The sequence below is a fragment of the Pelodiscus sinensis genome, unplaced genomic scaffold (genome assembly GCF_049634645.1).
Source record: "Pelodiscus sinensis isolate JC-2024 unplaced genomic scaffold, ASM4963464v1 ctg34, whole genome shotgun sequence".
NCBI classification, from domain to species: domain Eukaryota; kingdom Metazoa; phylum Chordata; order Testudines; family Trionychidae; genus Pelodiscus; species Pelodiscus sinensis.
Genome location: NW_027465849.1, coordinates 2164046 through 2180227, shown reverse-complemented (window position 1 = coordinate 2180227; position 16182 = coordinate 2164046). Strand labels below are relative to the sequence as shown.

General features: G+C 54.7%; 1 long non-coding RNA gene across 1 annotated transcript; it reads left to right on the top strand.

The window, feature by feature from the left end:
• The first annotated feature begins 12984 nt into the window (after window positions 1–12984).
• On the top strand, window positions 12985–15485 carry LOC142823798 (uncharacterized). The gene is made up of 4 exons (XR_012898904.1): window positions 12985–13013; window positions 13221–13258; window positions 13647–13717; window positions 14869–15485. It is a non-coding gene; the product is annotated as an uncharacterized LOC142823798 (long non-coding RNA).
• The last annotated feature ends 697 nt before the right edge of the window (window positions 15486–16182 follow it).

The window sequence follows — 16182 nt, the reverse complement described above, 5'->3', positions numbered from 1 at the left end:
AGACAGTGAGCTGCGTGATGCTTAGCCAGGTTGTGGGGCCCGGGGTTTCCTGGGTTAGGCAGGGACCTCTGCTTGCTGAGACCGCACTAGATTTCGCAGAGACGGAGTCAGGAAGAGATGAGACATCGTCACCTTCCTGTAACTACAGCCAGCGTCTGTGCTCCTTATCTGGGGCTCAGTAGAGCAGGGCACTGAGATATTCGTGGCAGCGCTGAGGAGCCCCTCATGACATCTGATCTCACCATCCTCGTCCTCAGTGAGTTTTGGAGACAGACAGGGCATGGGGCCATGGGGGGGATCTGAGGCTAAGGTGTGTGCCCCATTATGGGGGGGGGGGGGGAGATCTGAGACCAGGGCATGTGCCCATGTGGAGGGGGATCTGAAACCAGGGCACACAGGTATCTGGTCTCTAACGATCTGTCTCTTCTCCAGGCTGTTGGCTGGCCGGACAGAGCGGGGTGCTGGGCCGTGAGTATCTCTGGGGCTAGGGAAACTCTTGTGTGAGGGACCTTTGGGGAAAGTGGAGCTGAGCCGTGAATGTTCACTCAAAACTCAGTTTAAACTCCTTGTATTGACCCAGGGGCTGAGATCAGACCCCAGCCCGTAGGGCCCCTGTAGCTTCAGGAAGGTGTCTGTGAGCCGGGGCGCTGTCCCCGGGGCTGGGCGCTAAGGACCGGTCACACACACACAGGGCACGGTTTGTGTCTCCCCAGCTCACTGGCTCCTTAGCTCCCTGCACCCAGACCCTCCATCTCTGCCAGCCTTGGTGGGGGGTTGCTGTGGGGAGAGCTGTCACCATGCGCTGTCAGTGTTGGTGCTGGGGCAGGAGTTTCTTGGGGTACGTCTACACTGGCATGATTTTCCAGAAATGTTTTTAACGGAAAAGTTTTCCGTTAAAAGCATTTTCGGAAAAGCGCGTCTAGATTGGTAGGACGCTTTTCCACAAAAGCACTTTTTTGCGATCAGGGCTTTTTTGCGGAAAACAAATCTCTGCTGTCTACACTGGCCCTGTTGCGCAAAAGTTTTTCGGAAAAACTTTTGCCCGAACGGGAGCAGCATAGTATTTCCGCAAAAGCACTGACAATCTTACAGGAGATCGTCAGTGCTTTTCCGGAAATTCAAGCGGCCAGTGTAGACAGCTGGCAAGTTTTTCCGCAAAAGCAGATGATTTTGCAGAAAAACTTGCCAGTCTAGACACAGCCTTGCTGTATAACGGTGGAGTCAAATCCGAGAGCTGGCTGTTGCTGCTAACAGGGGTCAAGTTCCTTACATACATCCTTCAAACACCCACCCAACTGTCCCACTTCATCACAGGTGTCACAAGACCTGCCTGTGCCTCGATTTACCCTGGTAAAAATGAAGGCTAATCACCCGCCTTGCCCCTTGTTCTGGCTTCAGGGCAGGGGCTTTTTCTCAGTCTCTGGGCAGCCACCAGCATCTCTGACTCCCAGCCCCTCCCCTGCTCTAACCACTAGACCCCTCTCTGTTCCCAGAGCTAGGGATAGAATCCAGGTATCCTGGCTCCCAGCTGTGTATGTGGGAGCTAGTGGGTAGGATCCCGGTGGCAGAGCTGGGTGGTGGAAGGGCTCTCGGCCAGGCGCTGGCAGGGAGAAAGCTCCATGCAGAAAGGGAAGAGGTGGCAGGAACAGGAGGGAGCAGATGAGCAGAGACAGGGGTGAAAGGGGGAAGTTACAGGAAGAGCCAGGCAGTGAAGCAAGAAAGAAAATAACGGGAGTCTGAGGGAGCTGAGAAATGGCCGGCAAATGGCGAGCGGCGCCCAGTGAGGATGAAATGGGACAGACATTGGCTGTGAGCCAAGGGAAATGGGCTACCGGCACAAGGCGGAAATGAGCCAGAGCGACAGTAAAGCAAATAGCTCAGACAAAACCTCTGCCCAACACTTTCAACTGCAGCGACAGGGAGAGAGAATCCGTCAGCGCAAAGGGAGTTGGGGTCTGGGCAGAAGGCAGTGTTTCTCAGGCCAGAAGCCGGAGGAGGAGCGGTGGTGAGCTGAGCTAGAACTCTGGGCTGTTGTGACTCTATTGGAGTTCTGATGTGAACAGGGAGAAGATTGTTGCACCCTCTCTTGTGGGTTTGCCCCAGATTTGTACAAAGGGGCCCAGTGAGGTGTCTATGGAAAGCTTGTGATCTGCTGAGTCTCTTTATGTCACTCACACCTGTAGGATTTGTGCATTTAAATGTATAAGTACTGGCTCGGTAATGCTATTCCAAGTGTGTGCTTTGAAGAGATGTCAACAAGGCTCACCTGTTGTGGAAGGGTGGATAGTCTAGTGCAGTGGTCTCCAACCTTTTTACATCCAAGATCACTTTTTAAATGACAGACCAAGCCAAAATCTACCGCCCCGCCCCTTCCTTGAAGCCCCGCCCTCTCTATTCTCCTCTTCTCCATCACTTGCTATCCCCAATCCTTATACTGCTACTTAAAAAAAAAATCCCACCATTTCTCGCAGCTACTCACCTGTGCTGTTGCTCGGTGAGTAGCTGCTCCTCAAATGAGGAAATCTAATGTAAATGTACTGCGCAGGCGCACAGTTCAGAGCGGGCTCCAGAGCTACTCTTAGAGCCTCCGAGATCTACCGGTAGATCGCAATCTACTGGTTGGTGACTACGGGTCTAGTGAATAGCAGCACTTGGCTGACAATGGACCTTAAGTGGTGCCGATCCACATCTAAGAAATTTCCCTGTGACTCTGCAGAGCAGCAGGTAGGCCATGGCCACTTACCTAAAAAGGACACAAACAGGCAACTTGCTCATGTGACAAACTCCATTTGGGGAGGCACTTCCACACTTTTTTGGAGTTGGGTTATGGCATGAACTGGATTAAACTCATCGGCCACACTGTGATCTAACCGCACACCCACGTCGTTAAACACTGACCTTCCAAGAGGACACGGTCTCTGCTGTTCTGCTCATTTTTTCTCAGTCTGTATTTTAAATCCGGTAACTCTCTCCTCAGCTTGTCTGAGTCACTCCGCTGCTCCCAGTCGCTCCTCTCACTTTGCCTGGATTTTGTTCTGAACAAGAATGATTAAAGGTCTAGAGAAGATGAGCTATGAGGGAAGACCAAAAGAATTGGGCTTGTTCGGTTTAGAAAGAAGACTGAGAGGGGACATGATAGCAGTTTTCAAGTACAGTAATTCCTCATTTAAAACTATTGATATGTTTCAGAAAATGATCGTATTAAGTGAAAATGTGTTATGCGGGGTCAATTTTCCCATTGAAAATAATGAAATAGGTGGAGGTTGCATTTCAAGCAGTGGTGTCTGTTGGGACCGGGACATAAGGTTGGGGGAGAAAAGGGACTGGGTTACAGCAGGGAGGGGAGGGGAGGGGAGGTGTTTGGTTCTGGAGAAGGGAAGGGGAGTAGAGGGGAGGGGGATTGGGTTGGGAGTATGCCCCTGTGACGGGTCTGCCGGGACCCACACTGCATCCGACCAGGGGTGGTCACTGGGGAACGGTGAGGTGAGCGGCGAACCCTCCACCACTTTACAGGGAGGCAGGGGAAGCCCTGCACAGCTGCCAGGGGAAACCCAGCTGCCGGCCTGCAAGTGGGGGTGGAGGAAAGGGAGAAAGGAGTAGGGCGAGGGGGGGTTAGCAGGGAACGGCGCTGTGAATGGCAAACCCTCCGCCACTTTGCAGGGAGGCGGAAGAAGCACCACGCAGCCGCTGGCAATGGGCCAGCTGCGGAAATCATGTTATTCCGGGGATGGTCGTGTAATTCAAAAAATGTTCCCTAAAAAAAAATGGTGCTATTGCGAAAACGTGTTAAGCGGGCACATGTTAAATGAGGAATTACTGTATCTAAAAGGGTGGCAAAAGGAGAAGGGAGAAAAATTGTTCTCCTTGGCCTCTGAGGACAGGACAAGAAGCAATGGGCTTAAACTGCAGCAAGGAAGGTTTACATTGGATACTAGGAAAAACTTCTTAACTATCATGGTGGTTAAACACTGCAATAAATTGCCTATGGAGGTTGGGGAATCTCCATCACTGGAGATAGATGTCTATCCAATCTGATCTTAACTATCAGGGATTATCTAGACCGTGCTTGGACCTGCCACAAGGGCAGGGGACTGGACTCAATGACCTCTCGAGGTCCCTTCCAGTTCTAGTGTTCTATGATTAAGCATAGACACTCTAAGGCTATGTCTACACTGACCCTCTTGAGCAAAAAAATATGCAAATGAGGCAAAGTGTGGAATATCGCCATGCCTCGTTTCCATAATTAATTAGGCCCCGTTTTTGCACAAGAGGCTGAAAAAATGTGGAAGAACGGCTCTTGCATAAGAGGGGGTTTTGCACAAAAAGGAGCTGTGTAAATGGCTCCTTTTTGTGCAAAAGCCTCTGGCGCAAAAATGGAGCCTAACTGATTATGCAAATGAGGTGAGACGATTTGCCTCATTTGCTTATTTTTTTCCGCAAGAGGGTCAGTGTAGACATAGCCCCTGGCTACATCTATTGGAAGAAGCTTTTCAGGAAGAGATCTTCTGGAAAAACTTCTTTCGAAAGAGAGCATCCACACAGCAAAAGTGCATCGAAAAAACAATCTGCTTTTTCGAAAGATAGCGTGCACATTTATTGGATGCTATCTCGCAATTAAGTTGTGATTACTATGGATGGAGCGGCCATTAAGCGACCTGTGTTTTTTACTGGAGGCCTCTTCTTTTGAAAAAAACCCTCTTCCCCATCCACATATTCCTTTTTCTGAAAGAGCTCTTTTGGAAAAAGTTGTCTTCCTCGTAGACAGAGGTTTACCTCTATCAGTGTGGACGTAAATTGCAGTGTGGATGCAAGTTCAGTTTTTCCAGGAAAACTCTGCATTGTTGACATACCCTGATTGACAATATTTTTTTTCTATTTTTTCCTTCTCTTTCCCGCTCTATCCCCTCTCTTTGGGTATGTCTCCACTATAGCGCTAATTCAAACTAACTTAGTTCGAATTAGTTAATTTGAACTAAGCTAATTCGAACTAATGCATCTAGACCTACAAACTAGTTCGAATTAGCGTTTTGCTAATTCGAACTAGCATGTTCACATTGAGTGGACCTTGAACCGAGGTTAAGGATGGCCAGAAGCAGTGCCGGCAGGGCATCAGGTTAGGACTTAGAGTGTGGAGCTGCTGCCGAGGGCTAGCCGAGGGCTGTGCTTAAAGGGACCCGACCCCCACGCCGGACAGACAGTTCTCAGGGGTTCCCCGCTGGCAAAGCAGTCCTGGCTTGGAGTGCCCACACTCAGCACATCACAGCATTCACCATCAGCCCGGCTGCACTTGCAGCAGGGTGCCATCCGGAGGGGGGGGTCAATTGGGGGGCTGCAGGAGAGTTTCCACCCCGAGGAGCCCGCAGAGCCACCCCAGTCCTCCCCATTGGGGGCTCGTACCCCATTCCTCCCTCACCTCCTTTCACTTACCCCTCCCTAGCCCCCCTTCCTGATGTACAAAATAAAGGACACGTGTGTTCAAAAATAGAACCTCTCTTTATTGAACAAAACTGGGGGAGACTAGGAAAAGGAGGTGGGAGAGGGGAAGAGAGAGGGTGGAAGAGGGGAGGGCAACTAAAATGACCAGGGGTTTGGAACAGGTCCCATATGAAGAGAGGCTAAAGAGACTGGGACTTTTCAGCTTAGAAAAGAGGACACTGAGGGGGGATATGATAGAGGTCTATGAAAGCATGAGTGGTGTGGAGAGGGTGCATAAAGAAAAGTTCTTCATTAGTTCCCATAATAGAAGGACTAGAGGACACCAAATGAAATGAATGGATAGCAGGCTTCAAAGTAATAACAGAAAGTTCTTCTTCACAAAGGAAATAGTCAACCTGTGGAACTCCTTGCTGCAGGAGGCTGTGAAGGCTAGAACTAGAACAGAGTTTAAAGAGAAGTTAGATCAAGTCATGGAGGTTGGGTCCATGGAGTGCTATTAGCCAGGGGGTAGGAATGGTGTCCCTGCCCTCTGTTTTGGAAGGCTGGAGATGGATGGCACGAGACAAATGGCTTAGTCATTGTCTTCGGTCCATCCCCTCCAGGATGCCTAGTGTTGGTCGTTGTCGGCAGACAGGTTACTGGGCTAGATGGACCTTTGTTCTGATCCAGTATGGCCGTTCTAAGCTCAGGGCTCAGGGTCAGGGGTCTCACTGGACCACCTTGATTTTCATGCAAACCTGCTCCTTGGTGGCCAGGCTGGCAGCTATCCTACCATAGATGGCCACTTTCCTGTGCCTAGTGCGGACATCGTGGATGAGGTCCACGATGTCCGCACTAGACCAGGCGGGCACCCGCCTCTTGTGGCCCCGGGCAGGCTCCCGGGAGCCGCCAACCTGGTCCTGGGAAGAGGCGGAGGGCTGGGTGGCAGCGGGTGGCTGGCTCGAGCCGTGCCAGGTGCAGGGTCTGCTAGCTGGGTGCTGGCAGGCTTGCACCTGGCACGGGCACCGTAGCCAGCCCGTGTCCCTTTAAGGGGTCCGGGGCCGGGAGGGGGGCAGAAGAGTTTCCCTGGTGGTGCCCAGGGTGGCCACCAGGGAAAGCTGGGGAGGACTAGACTCCCACTAGTTCGAATTAAGTGGCTACACAGCCCTTAATTCGAACTACTTAATTCGAACTAGGCGTTAGTCCGCGTGGAATGAGGTTTACCTACTTCGAATTAAGCGCTCCGCTAGTTCGAATTAAGTTCGAACTAGCGGTTTGCTGTTAGTTCGAATTAACTTTGTAGTGTAGACATACCCTTTCTCTGCTATTTATTTGTATCCTGGAACCCTTAACTCCATTCATCTGAAGAAATGAGTTGTGCACACAAAATTTCCTGATACCATCTACATTTTTTCTTAGTTTCTAAGGTTCTTCAGGACTATTCATTGTTGTTGTTTTTTTAAAGTTCTCATACGTCATATTTTCTAGACCTTTAATCATTTTTGTTGCTGTTCTCTAGACCTTCTCCTATTTCTTCACATCTTTCTTGAAATGTGGTGCCCAGAACTGGACACAATACTCCAGCTGAGGCCTATGCAGCACAGAGTAGAGAGGAAGAATGACTTCTCATGTCTTGCTCACGACACTCCTGTGAATGCATCCCAGAATCATGTTTGCTTTTTTGCAACAGTGTCACACTGTTGATTCATGTTTAGCTTGTGGTCCACTCTGACCCCGAGATTCCTTTCTGCAGTTCTCCTTCCTAGACAGCCACTTCCCATTCTGTATGTGTGAAATGCGTTGTTCCTATCTAAATGGAGTACTTTGCATTTGTCCTTACTAATCTTTATCTTATTTTGCTCAGACCATTTCTCTAGTTTATCCAGATTGTCGGGGGGCTCGCCCCTGTCTCGGGGTTGACACCCCCATCCGGGGCCTAATTCGGCCCGTCTGGGTCTAGCCCTCAAAGTACACTGCCCCCCTCTTAGGGGAAATACGGCCCACCGGCCTAGTTCCAAAGTACAATGCCCCTCTCTTAGGGGAAATACGGCCCACTGGCCTAGTTCCAACATACAATGCCCCTCTCTTAGGGGAAATACGGCCCACTGGCCTAGTTCCAAAGTACAATGCCCCTCTCTTAGGGGAAATACGGCCCACTGGCCTAGTCCACAGTACAATGCCCCTCTCTTAGGGGAAATACGGCCCACTGGCCTAGTTCCAACATACAATGCCCCTCTCTTAGGGGAAATACGGCCCACTGGCCTAGTCCACAGTACAATGCCCCTCTCTTAGGGGAAATACGGCCCACTGGCCTAGTCCACAGTACAATGCCCCTCTCTTAGGGGAAATACGGCCCACTGGCCTAGTCCTCAGTTTGCAGGCCCAGCGGCCTAATCCACAGTTCAGGGCTTGTTGCCCTGCTCCCCACTTGCCAGGGTCTCGGGCAGCAGGGGTAGGGGGGTCCGGGCCCTCCCTCTCCACCGGACCCCGACCCAGGGCCCTAGTAGTTTCGGGTGGTTCCCACCCCTGGCTCGGTGGGGGCTCCTCCCCGCAACGCCCCGAGCCCTCAGGGGCTTCTACAGCTCCCTGCCCTGGGTCGCTTCCTACCCCTGCTCGCAGCCTGCCGCGGTCCCACCTGTCGGCGCCGGTCGATGGGCTGTAGTGGTCCTCCCCCTGGCAGCTGCAGAGTCGGCGGGGTCCGTTCCAGCGCTCGGGTCGCGGGTGGTCGGTCGGCGGCTCCGGCGTTGGGGCCGAGCCCGGCAGAGGCCCGGCAGCAGCACGCTCAGCTCCCTAGGCGACTCCCTCCCTGGCCAGTGGTCGCTAGCTCCTGCCCGGGTCACAGTCTGCCCCTTCTGAGCAGGCCAGCAGCCTTTTATACCTTTGCTCCCTTTGGAGCATGCCCAGTAGGGCTGTGTGGGTGGGGCCCTCTCCGCCCCCGGCCCCAGGTGGTTTCCCTGGGCTTGAGTGCGGGGCGGGGCCGCCCCGTCACACAGATCATTTTGAATTATGACTCTGTCCTTCAAAGCACTTGCAACCCCTCCCAGCTTGGTATCATCTGCAAACATAATACGCGTACTCTCTATGCCATCATCTAAATAATTGACAAAGATATTGAACAGAACTGGTCCCAAAATAGACTCCTGTGGAACCCCACTTGTTATGGCCTTCCAGCATGATTGTGAACCATTAATAATTACTGTCTGAGAACAGTTATCCAGCCAGTTATGCACCCACCTTACAGTACCCCGTCTCAGTTGTATTTCCCTAGTTTAATGATAAGAAGATCATGTGAGACTGTATCAAATGCCTTAGTAAAGTCTAGGTATACCACATCCACCTCTTTTCCTTTATCCACAAGACTTGTTATCCTGTCAAAGAAAGCTCTCAGCTTGGTTTGACATGATTTGTTTTTTATCAGTCCATGCTGGCCTATCATCTTGCCTTCCAGATGTTTGCAAATGAATTTATTATTTCCTCCATTATCTTCCCTGACAAAGAAGTTAAACTGATTGGTCTGTGGCTTTCTAGGTTGTTCTTATTTCCTTTTTTATAGAGAAGCACTATATTTGCCCTTTTTCAGTCTTCTGGAATCTCTCATGACATGCATGACTTTTCCAAGATGATAGCTAAAGGCTCAGATACCTCCTCTATCAGCTCCTAGAGTGTTCTAGGATACGTTTCAACAGGCTCTGGTGACTTGCAGACATCTAATTTACCTCAGTAATTTTTAACTTGTTCCACATGACGGCTTGTAGCAGAGATGGAATAAATAAGCTGCTATCTTAAAAATCTCTGGAGCATATCCTTTGGATCGTCAGACCTTCCGGGCCCAATTCATATCAAAGCTGCTTCCAAAGTGATGAGCTGGAATGAAGATAAATTGAGGAACCTCTAGGGCCCCTTTTATAACTTTGACCATTGGAAGGAATCCCATTGCTCCCCTTGTGTGAAAGTACCTCCTGAAATGGAGTGTGTCACATGGGCAAGTCAACTGTCACTGTCCTTTTTGGGCAAGTAGCCATGGTGACCTGCTGCTCTGCCAGTTCACAGCAACATTGCTTGGATGTGCATTGGCACCACTGAAGTACGATTCACTTGACTAGACGCCCTTCAATGACAGGTGGGCGAGGCCTCTTGAAATCTCTCAGGAGCAAATATTTGGAATATCCGCACAGAGCCAACATTTGTAAAGAAATCCCCCACTTCACCATGGGGGTCCGGCCTGGGATTGGTGGGGAAAGCATCCAGGGGACTCTCCCTGGAGCCCCTGGGGCCGGGCTGCGGGGGTCTGCGTTTCACGGCCTGTCTCCTCCTGCCTGCAGATCTTAAACCCAGCATCTCCCTGAGCCCCAGTGAGGGGTTCGCCCCAGGGGGAGCTGTGACCATCCGGTGCCGGTGCAGCTCTGGGGGAGGGAGAGTCCTGCTGAGTAAAGCTGGAGACCCGGCTGCGCAGCGTGCGATGGATCCCACCAAGGACATGGCTGAATTTCGTATCCGCAACTTGAGCCAGAGAGATGCCGGGAGCTACAGCTGCCAATGTGGCGCCCGGGGGGACCCAAACATCTGGTCAGAGCCCAGCAACCCCATGGAGCTGGTGGTGGCAGGTGAGGGGCCCGGCTCGGCATCCCCGCTCCCAGCCCCACACCCAGATGGACCCTCGGGACATTCAGAGCCAGGCTCTGGGTCCCACACAGGGATGCCTGGCTGGGTAGTGAGGATGGAATCACGGGGGGGGGAGGGAGCAGCAGCTGCTGGAGGGTGACGGCCAAGGCAGGGGGATCCCTGCCCCCAGGGGTGTTGCACAGCAGGAGCCTTTCCCAGGGGAGGCTTCCCTGGCTGCCCCGCTCTGGGGACACACAGAGCAGCCACGGCCCAGGGACTGCCCAGCTGGAACTGCCCAGCACCGAATTCCCTCCCCACCCGGCCTGACACTTAAAGCCGCAAAAAACTCTGGGTCATGGGGCGAGCGGCCCAGTCGCTGAATCACTGTGTCAGCCCCTCCCCCTTTTAGCTCGGTGCTTGGTTCTGTCCCTCCCCCGTCCCAGCCGATGCTCGTTTTAATCCCACAGTGCGGACCCAACCCAGCTGGGCCCCAGCAGCTGGATCCCCCCACAACAGCACTGCAGGGAGAAAGTGAGCGGGAGAAATGGAGCAATTCATCCCCCAGGCACAGGGCTTCCCGCTCAGACACCCATGGGGCCATTCCGGCGTTTTGAGGGGGATGGTCCCTGCACAGAACTGACAGGCTCAGCTTTTCTGTCTAGCGGGGGATGGACAGACGCTGAAGATGCTCGGCTGCGGGGCAGTGGGGATGTGGGGCCCTGGGAGCGCAGGGATGGGAGCACGTCTGGGGAGGGACAGACAGACGGACTCAGATCGTGTCTGCATGAGACCTGGGCCTGTAATGCCAAATCCCGTGTGGTTCCCAACTCCCCTGGGGAGCTCAGAGCCAGTCTGGGCTGTGGGAATTAGTGCCCAGGTGTGACCCAGCCCGTGGGGCAGCCAAGCTCCCCTGAGCTCTGTGGGGCAGGGAGATCTTCCCCTGCAGTAGGGACACTACACCCAGCCTGCCCCCGCAGGGACTCCATTTCTGTGTCCCATGACCTTTCAGCACTGAACACGCAGGGCAGCTGGCCCAGGACAGGGCTCCTGGTGCTCAGCACGAGTCGTTAGTGCTTGTGGTTTCCATGGAGCTAGGCAGGGGCTGTATCTTGCTGGGACCCATCCTGGGTTCCCAGTGGCGCTGATCCGGCCCCAGTCCCTGTGTCCCATCCTCCAGGGAGCCGGCTCAGCCCATGATCTATAGATATACCCTGTGTAACTAGCCACAGATACCAGGGCTCCAGCTTTCTCACACCATCCCCGCCCCTGAGGCCTAGACAGACGCTGGTTCCGTTCCCACAGGGGGAACCAACATGACTCAGCCGAGAACAGCGCCGCCGTTGACCCACCCAGGCAGCGTGGAGCCAGGCACCAGGCCTGGGGACAGGAGATCCACATCGCCACCCCGAGCAACAGGTACATGCTACATGAGGAGCCGCTCCCTGGTGAAGCCATGAACAGCTGCTGGGTGGGATGGTGGGGAGCAGATTCCAGGGGAACAGATCCTCACAAGAAATGTCCCATCTGGGCTGAGACCTGCCTGGACTCATTTCATGTCACTGGACAGGTGCCAGATTGGCTTGGCAGGGGCAGGGCCCAGGAGAGCTTTCCCTAGCACACAGCCCCTCCCTAGGGGACCCTAAACTGGGGCACTGTGCTGCCCATCAGCACCACAAAGCCACCCCTGAGGGGCACAGCTCAGTGCACATTGACCAAGGAGAATGGGGTGGAGGATGGGGAGCCAGAGTTAATGGTCCCATGTATCTCGTCTGTCTACATAAGGCTGCAGAGAGCCTGGGGAAACAACCCAGAAGCAGGGCTTGGGGCTGCCCCAGAGGGCATTAACCCTGGGACCTACTGAGCCAGATAGAAATGGAGTTAGCACTTGGACCCACCCCCCAATTCACAGAGACACACTGTTGACTCTGGAGCCTAATGATGACGGTTGAGGAGGCAGCACCATTATGTCATCTGCTGCTGATCGCTTCAGCAGGTCACAGTTCTCCAAGCAGTCTCAAAGCCCCTCCCCAGACAAATATAGTGAGCTGCAGCTGCTGAGTAAATCCCAGGAGAGGGGCAGGTCCCATGGGGGCTGAGCTGTGGGATCTCGGTTCAACCAGTGTCCCAGAGTAGATGGGACCTGAGGTACATCCCCCTGTCCTGGCCCCCAGGACAGCCCCATCTCTCTGCCCCCCATCCACATTCCCCTCTCTTCATACCCACTACTAGCCCCATTGCTGGGCAGCAGGTATTGCACCCACTGCTCACGGCCTCTTCCTGCTTTCCAGGTGGGTGTGAACTGAATTGGAGTGGCCCCATCATCACTGGAATGATCGCAGGGAGCCCTGGATTCCTCCTTCTCCTCCTCCTCCTGGCCTTCATCTGCTACAGACGCACTCGAGCCAGTGAGTGCCCCAGCGAGCGAAGGGTGAAACCTGCTGCTCAGCAAGGTTAGGAAGAAGCAGGGCTTGGATGGGAGACAGGCCAGGAATGCAGGAGGTGGGGCAGGAGGCTCAGGAGGGGCCCTGGCTCTCAATGCTGGCCCCAAAGCCCCCACAAAGGGGCTGCAGTGTGGGGTAGGGGGTCTCCTAATAGTGTGTGGGGATCTGTAAGGGGTACTGTGCTGCAGGGGGCAGGGCTCAGCCAGTCTCTGGGGTACCCAGCTCCGTGGCTGGAGGGGTCATGGCTCCTCGGCACAGCAGCGTGGAGACTCCCATCCCGGCTGCCCTGTGGACTGGCATATCGGGACCCGGGGCCATTCATGGACTATTCTGCTTCATGTCTCTGCAGGGAAGGAACCAGCCGCGAGACAGAGCAGGTGAGACCCCAGTTCTGCCCCCTCCCTCCCAATCTACCTGCCTCAGGACACCTGGGTTCTCTCCCCAGCTCTGGGAGGGGCCTAGTGGTTAGAACAGGAGGCTGGGAGCCAGGACTCCTGGGCTTTGTTACTGACTCCCTCTGTCCCCACAGGGAATCTGAGGCTGAAGACACAGTGTGTAAGTTCGACATGGGGGGTGTCCATAGAGAGCGGAGGGGAGGGGTGTCTCCTGGGGCGGGGGGACATGTTAATGTGGGGCTAATGACCCTGCTCCAACTGGGGACAAGCAGGCCAGTCTGTGAAGGGTTCACTGGGGGGCTGGGCCTAGAGCCTCATCCAGGCCCAGCCCATCACTGGGGGGGCGGGGTGTGTCTCTGTTCCACAGACGTCCTCATGGGCCAGCGGAAGCAGCAGGATGTCCTGGTAAGTGTCCCCCGGCCCAAGTCTCCTGATCTCCCTGCCTTGCCCCCCCCCCCCACCAATGCACCATGGATCCTCCCCCATCTGGGCCTGCACTGGGCTTCCACTAGGGGCTTGTCCACACCAGCCCCCAACCCGGCCTGGGCTCCTACATCCGCACAGACAGACACTGGCACTGGGCTCAGTATTGCAGATCCCCCCCCCCCCCCATGTCAGGGGGAAAGGAGGGGGCTGGAGACACAGAGTCAGAGCCTGGCTCTGCCCTCATAAACTTACCAAGCCCTCCACTCCCCTGTGTCTGAGCTCTGAGCTTTGTGGAGGGGGGGGGGCAGATGCTGGGGAGGGGGATTTCCCCGACACACAAAAACACGGTTACTCTGTTCTCTCCCAGCCCCAGGAGCCCGACCCTGATTCTGAGAGACTCACCTATGCTGAGCTGGACTCCCAGGAGCTGCAGATAAAGTGAGGGACCCCAGTCCTTGCCCGTGAACCCGTCTTTTACACCACCATCAGTGCCACTCCCCTGCCCCACAGCCTGAACCTGGGGGAGTCACTGGAGTGACGGGGCAAGGAGCGTAACTCCCATGGAGTGATGCACTCACACTCACCTCCCCCTTCCGCCCCCTCACCTGCCAGAGAATAAGCTGGGCCTGTGTTCTCTGTTGTGTGTAGTGATAGATCTTGTTGTTATAGTAAGTGAGTTAGGTCACTAGGGGTCAGCCCAGCCAGTTTTGGCCAGCTCTGTGTTGTGGGATAAATTGGAAGCTTGCAACTGCTACAGCTTTCTGTGGCTGTGTCTACACTACAGATTTTTTGTGCGAAAAACTCACGGATCGTCCACACCTGAAGTGCATTTTGGCACAAGAGAATCGAAAGATTAGAGGAGTTTTGCGCAATTGGTATTCCTCTTTCCACGAGGAAGAATGCCTTTTTGTGCAAGAGTTCTTGTGCAAAAAGATATGTGGGGACAGGGAACAGGAGGTTTTGTGCAAAAAATGACCTGCAGGAAAAAATAAAAACCAGGAGCTGCATGGTGCTGCAGCCTGTGCACGTGCAACCATGTGCAGCATTGAGTGTGTGGCATGCTAACACAGCAGGCATCCCCTGAACACACCCAGGATCCTTCTACCAGGCTCGGAAAAGGCCACACAGGTCCTGTCCCCGGGGCAGTGAGGGGGGGCACATCCATCTGGAAGCAGACTAGACACAACAGTGGTGGCACGACCCCACACAGGCCAAAGAGTCCTGCACACAGCACACAAGCATGCTTGAATGTGCACCTGTGTGTGCAGACCCCAGGGAGGGCCAAACTTCTCCCAGCTCCTCTGCCTCCCAGCAGGTGATTCCACTGTGGCAGGACACTTCCCTTGCCTGCCTGTCTGTGGTGTGTGTGTGTGTGTATGGGGGGAAGTGAGCAGCATGGTCCTCTGGGCACATTGGGGCCCCGTGAGAAAGGGCCACACATGGGCTGGCACTTGGGGCATCCCCCTCCTGTGGGCCATGGACTGTTTGGACCGTTGTGGTTGCTGCTCAGAGAGGAGGGCACGGCTTCAGGGAATGTGTGCGCAGGGATGACTGACTGACGGCTTCTCCTGCTTGTGTGGTCTCCACAGCCGGGCCAGTCGGGCCAGAAAGCCAAGCCACAGCACCGCAGCCACCTGCCAGAGTCCGGGGGACCCGCGGACGAGCCAGGGTGCAGGAGGACCTGCTGCGCCAGCACGTCGGTGTCCTCTGGGACACCCAGCAGACCCTGCCGCGCAGGCTCAATGCGGACCTGGAATGGCAGGAGCGTGCATGGACCGAAATGATGACGCGGGGTGACACCATGTGCGGCATCATGTCCCGCATGGGGGAACACCCGCCTGATGGCGCTGTGCCTCCCTTCCACCCTCCTGCCCCCTTCCTATGGCCATTGCCCATCTGCCACCCCACCCTGCTGTGCCTCTCCTCCCTCCCCATGCCTTGCCTCTGCTCTGTCCCATAGCAATGCCCATGCCCCCTCCCCAAGTGATGCCTATGGTCCCTCCTCCTGCCCCCTGACAATCCTGACCCCGCTCTAGCTGCCCCTTCTGTGCAGCCTTTTGTGGCCCCCAGAGCAACACAACCCCAATGGGGCCCCTGCTCCCAAGGGGGCACCTCGAGCCGCTCCACTCCTCCTCCCAGTCCTGACCCCCCTCCCAGTTCAGAGTCCCCCCTCCCCCTCCCCATCTTTTCTTACTGTTCGCCAAAAAAAGACGCCTTTTGTTCTGAAACCAAACAGGTGTGTTTAATGGGAGGTCGGGAAAGGGGCAAAGGGAGGGAGGGAGAGGGGGAAGGGAGAGAGCAACAAGGCAGAGGCCCCTGTGGAGAGTTTTACTGGGGTGCTTGAGAGAACTTCTTCCTCAGGGCATCCCGGTTGTGCACCCCCAGCTAATGGGTGTGGCGGGTGACACCTGTCCGGGGCTGCTCAGCTGTCTGCAGTGCCCTTGTGGCCAGTGTGTCCCCCCCACCCTGGGGGAAAGGCCTCCCCCTTCCACTCCACAATATTGTGGAGCACATAGCACGCCGCCATCACCTTGGGGTTGTGCTCCCCAACATCCAGGCGGGTGAGGAGGCACCAGAAGCATGCCTTGAGACAGCCAAAGGCACGTTCCACCTGCATCCAGGCTCGGCTGAGGTGGGCATTGTACTGCTCTCTGCTGGGATCGAGGTGGCTGGTATACGGATTCATAAGCCAGGGCCTTAGCGGGTATGCCGCGTCCCCCACTATGCACAGTGACATGTTCACGTTGCCCACCGCAAAGTCCCAGTGTGGATAAAAAGGTGCCTGCCTCCAGCTTGCGGCATAGGCTAGAGTTTCTAAAGACCCAAGCATCGTATGCCCTGCCCGACCACCCCACAAAAATGTCTGTGAATTGTCCACCAAGCCCTGCAGGGCAATAGAAAAG